Here is a 5714-nt window from a genome sequence, read left to right on the forward strand (position 1 = left end):
ATGAAACTGTAAGATTTTTATGAATATATGTCTAGTTTTATTAATAATATTATGCAAAAACTAATTTTAATAAATCTTACTAGTAAGCGTGAAATATTAGTTTTTAAAAGAGGATTAGTAAGTGAAGGGTTTGAATTATTTGAGAATCATCTAGAAAATATAAAATTAAAATTGTGATTGTAGAGAGTATTAGAGGGCTTTACCTTTATTTAATATTATTATTATGTTCTTAGATAGTTTAATTAAGTATGATAATTTTTAATCTAAGAATCTTGCGCTAGTTCCTCTATTGGTATTAGAGTCTTATTGGATATCCACATAGTCTAGTGAAATCCAAGTCGCGTATCCATTTACGCCAAAATGGTCACTCACAAGTTTTTTACGCGCAAATTATTTGTGCAAGTGCCCGAAATAATGATAAATATTTACTTTTATAAAAGTGGGTTTCGAAACTCCGGAACAAATTTGCCAACTAAAGATATATTTGATATTTCCCAACCAAAAATGGTTGTAAGCTTTTGCGCGCAAATAATTTGTGCAAGTGTCCTAAATGACAATAAATGCTTACCTTTACAAAAGTGGGTTCCGGAGCTCAAATATTTTGTGCAAGTACTCGAAATAACGATAAATGTACAAAAGTAGATTCCGGAGATCCGGAACAAGTTCTAAGGACATATTTAATGTTTTCCAACCCTAAAATTGTCACTTGCAAGTTTTTACGCACAAGTATTTTGTGCAAGTGCTCGAAATAACGATAAATGTTTATCTTTACAAAAATGAGTTCCGGAGATTCGGAACAAGTTTGCCAACTAAGAATATATTTGATGTTTACCAACCCAAAATGGTCACTTGCAAGTTTTTACACGCAAATTATTTGTGTAAATGCCCGAAATGACAATAAATATTTACTTTTATGATAGTGGATTTCAGAACTCCGAAATAAGTTTGACAATTAATGACATATTTAATATTTCCCAACTCCAAAATGGTCACTCACAAGTTTTTATGCGAAAATAATTCATGCAAGTGTCCAAAATGGCGATAAATGTTTACCTTTACAAAAGAGAGTTCTGGGGCTCTGAAACAAGCTTGAAAACAATGACATATTTGATATTTCTCAATCCTAAAATGGTCACTCGCAAGTTTTTACGAGCAAATAATTTGTGCAGGTGCTCGAAATGACGATAAATGTTTACTTTTATAAAATTTGCTAACTAAGAACATATTTGATATTTCCTAACTCTAAAATGGTTATTTGCAAGTTTTTATGCGCAAAGTATTTGTGCAAGTGCCCTAAATGACGATAAATGTTTACTTTTACAAAAGTGGGTTCTTACGCCAACCCTAAATGACGATAATATATTTGATATTCCCCAACACCAAAATGGTCTCTCACAAGTTTTTACGCCTAAATAATTTGTGCAAATGTCCGAAACAGCAATAAATGTTTCCCTTTACAAAAGTGGATTCCGAAACTCTAGAACAAGTTTGCCAACTAATAAAATATTTGATATTCCTCAACCCCAAAATGGTCACTCACAAGTTTTTATACGGAAATAATTTGTGCCAATGGCGATAAATGCTTACCTTTATAAAAGTGGGTTTCTGAGCTCCGAAACAAGTTTGCCAACTAAGGACATATTTGATTTTTTCCAACTCCAAAATAGTTACTCGCAAGTTTTTACGAGCAAATAATTTGTACATGTACTCGAAATGACTATAAATGTTTATCTTTACAAAAGTGGGTTTTGGAGCTCCGAAACAAGTTTGCTAACTAAGGACATATTTGATATTTTCCAATCTTAAAATGGTCACTTGAAAATTTTTCATGCAAATTATTTATGCAAGCGCCATAAATGATGATAAATGTTTACTTTTACAAAAGTGGATTCTGGAACTCCGGAACAAGTTTGCCATCTAATGACATATTTGATATTCCCCAATAAATGCTTGAAATGGTGATAAATGTTTACCTTTACAAATTTGGATTCCAGGACTCCGGAACAAGCTTGACAACAATGACATATTTGATATTCTCCAACCCAAAATAGTCACTCGTAAGTTTTCACGCGCAAATAATTTGTACAAGCGCCCGAAATGAGGATAAATGTTTACCTTTACAAAAGTGGTGTAATACCCGGCTAGAATCCGGCATCGAAATTCCTGTCGTCCGGTGGAAACCGGGGTGTCGGAATAGTATAGGAGGGAAGGATTTATGTTTTACTACGTGTTATGATGTTATGATGTGTGTTAATGTGTTCAAGTCAATGGAATAACGTTTTGAGCTGAAATGACCCAAGGCTGTTGAGCCAAGTTCGGCCGCCGAAGGTAAGTTCGGCCGCCGAAAGTGCTCAAAGTTCGGCTTCTAAAGTGCAAGTTCGGCCCCCGAATGTTGCATGGTTTTGCATGCGATTCGGCAGCCGAAGCTGAGTTGCTCAGCCAGCTCTTGTGCAATCCTTAGTCAGCATGGTGGACAGGTGTTGGCTCTAAACCTTGTCCAGAACCTTGGCCACGTCTCTCATGCTTTATGTGCTCAGTTTGAGCAGCTCATGCAAGAATGAGCTAGTGTGCAAAAGATAGTGAAAGTTTGGATGAAAAAAAACTAAGTGATTGAGAGTTGAGAGGGTGAAGAGAAGGTGATCCGTTTCCCTTGTTCAGTACGTGTATCTTCCTGTGTACAGAGGTAAGGGAAGATCGAGAACCTGTTTATATGTTTTCTGAAGGTTTTATGGGGTTAAAGGAAAGAGATGCATGCTTAGGTTATTAATGGTGGTTTTGATGAGTTATGTATGTATATATGTTTATGTGTTATGTTTGATTTGTTGTTTGGGGTTATTAGATAGTTTTGGACCCCTGTGAACATATACTGAGTATATGTGTGTTGACTAGTTGATTTGAGATGTTGAAGGGAAGAAGATGGTTTGCCGTTGAAGCTGAGTTCTGGATGAACTCAGGTTCGGCAGCCGAAAGTTCATTCGGCCGCCAAACCTCTTGCATGGTGGCTTGGCTGCCACAGCCTGTTTTGCATGTTCGGCTCTGTTTGGGGGATTCGGCCGCCGAAGGTGCAGCCGAAGGTGCTTGAGTTTCGTCTCTGGAGAGGACTTTCGGCCGCCGAACCTGCCGCCGAAAGTGTTCTGTCCAGCTTTCTTTTGCATGCTTTGTAGTTGAGTGAGTTGAAAGGGGATGTTTGGGGAGTGTCATAGAGGTAGTCAGAAGCTAGTTTGGTCCCTCATTTGCATTTATCTGTATCTGTACAGACCAGAGGAACCAGAGAGAGTAGCAGTGAGTACTGCTCTAGAGTTTTCAGAGCCTGCTCAGTCAGTCAGTCCAGTTAGCCAGAGGTGAGTGGAACTAAACTTAATCTTTGAATTGGAACATGAAATGCTTTTAGCATCAGTCATGCATCATGAGTATATTGTAGGTTATATGCATTAGTAGTCACGAATATGTTGCATTGCATAGTTATTTGTTGATGTGAGTAAATGCTGAATGATCCAATAGTCACAGACAGGAAGTCCAGGAGCCTTTGACTACGCCCTGGCAGGTATAGGAAGTCCAGAAGCCTTTGACTACGCCCTGGCAGGTATAGCAAAGTCCAGGAGCCTTTGACTACGCCCTGGCAATGGTAAGTACAGAGGTGTTATATACACATATACATATATGACAGGAAGACCAGGTGCTCGATTCTACGCCCTGGCACAGAGTTACTGGGACTATGTGGTGACAGGTTTACTCTTGATGTGGTTTGTCTGTGATATGGTGCATTCCATGAGATCATATTTTACTGAGATGTTTTACTGTTCTACTCACTGGGCTATAGAGCTCATCCCACTCCCTTATCCCCAGTTTTGCAGGTTCAGTGTACAGTGTACAGGGACAGTCCAGCAGAGTACAGGAAAAGTAAAGAGATATGTAATAGCTTAGAGTGGACATGTAATAGTAAAGAGATGTAATAGTTGTTGCTTGACCTAGTGATGTATGTTTTGTACATGATCTGTATATGTATATATGTTTTCCTGTATGTGAAAACCAGGCTTAACAGAGTCAGGGATACAGAGTACAGAGTACATGAGTACAGAGTACAAAGATAGTGCATGCACAGGTTAAGCCTTGGTTCAGAAAAGAGTTTTTATTTTCACAGAAAATGTATGATCATGTATGAGGTTTACAGGTACACAGAGAGTATAGCAGGCTTGCTACGGGTTTTGGCGGCCTTAAGCCGACCTGAATCCTAGCGCCGGTGACGGTCCATTTTGGGGTCGTTACAGATTGGTATCAGAGCCCTAGGTTCATATGATCGGACCTATAGAGAGAGTGTCGGGCTCATAGAGATTCGCGTTTGTCAAGCACAATAGGAATCATGTCCACTAGGATAGGATGTTGTGTCCTATCTGTGATATGCCATGAGTTATGCATGTGCCTTCTTGTTATGTGTTGTTTCTGTGCTAAAGTGTTCTGTTATATGTTGTGGTTTCAGAGAAAGATGAGAGGAACTCGTCGATCCGCCCGATTGACTGGAGTCCCACCAGAGAATGAGAGACCAGCTGCTCGTCCTCCTGCATTGCCAAGGGCAAGGTCTCAGAGATCTAGCAGGGAAGGTACGTCAATAGACCCTAGAAGGTCTGTCGACGAGAGCAGAAGAGGAACAGCTAGGGGAGGAAGATCAGAGGAAAGGAGGGAAGCTATGGAGATTGATCAGTCTAGAGATGACAGCATGGGTATAGGCAGTTTTGAGGAAGGTATGGGAGAGTCGCAGGGAGGTGCTCAGACCTCAGGTTTTGGCTATCCAGAGTATCCGATGGGAGGTATGTCGGAGTACTCGAGTTTTGTGCCATATCCGCCTTATATGCCTTATATGCCTTATCCTTACTATCCACCTTATCCTATGTATCCCTCTTCCCCTACCCATCCAAGTGCAGCACACCTAGAGCCAAATGAACCAGTACTACCACCAGAACCAGTAGCCCCTGTTGTTGACAGACATGAACCTAGCTCATCTGGAGGTAAAGTCCAAATGACGGAGTACTTGAAATTGGATGCTCCTAAATACAACACGGGAGATGATCCATTTGATTACCTCAGAGCAGTTAGGATGATAACCAGTGAATTGGGAGCAGATGATAGGAGAGCCATTGAGATGGCAGGTTTCACATTAAAATGCAAGAAAGCCAGAGAATGGTTCAAGAATTATGTGGAGCCTAGAATGGACAGCATGTCATGGGGAGAGTTCGCCAATGAGTTTGCAGGGTGGGCTTTTCCTGATAGTTCCAGGGAGATGAAGATAATAGAGTTCGAACAGTTGAGACAGACAGATGAAATGAGTGTGGATGAATTCACAGATAAGTTCCTAGATTTGCTTCAGTATGTGGGTCAAGCCTATGATACTGATCAGAAGAAAGCAAGGAGATATACTATGAGATTGCATCCCAGGTATGCTTCCTTGATTCTTCCAGCAGAAAAGGAGAGTTTCCACACCATAGTGGACGCAGCCAGGAAAATGGAAGCTAGTGCCAATATTCAGAAACAGTCAAAGGCACAGGCTTCGGGTTCTAAGGCCCCCAGTTCAGGTTCTACAGGTCGTAAGAGATGGGATAGAGCAAAAGGAACAAAGAATAAGTTCTGGAATAAAGTGAAGTCAGGTCTGGGAATAGGTAGTGGCTCAAGCTCTGGCACAGCTCCAGTCTGCAGACGATGCGGAAAACCACATGGAGGAG

This window comes from Manihot esculenta, chromosome 17, assembly GCF_001659605.2.
Source record: "Manihot esculenta cultivar AM560-2 chromosome 17, M.esculenta_v8, whole genome shotgun sequence".
Lineage (NCBI taxonomy): Eukaryota > Viridiplantae > Streptophyta > Magnoliopsida > Malpighiales > Euphorbiaceae > Manihot > Manihot esculenta.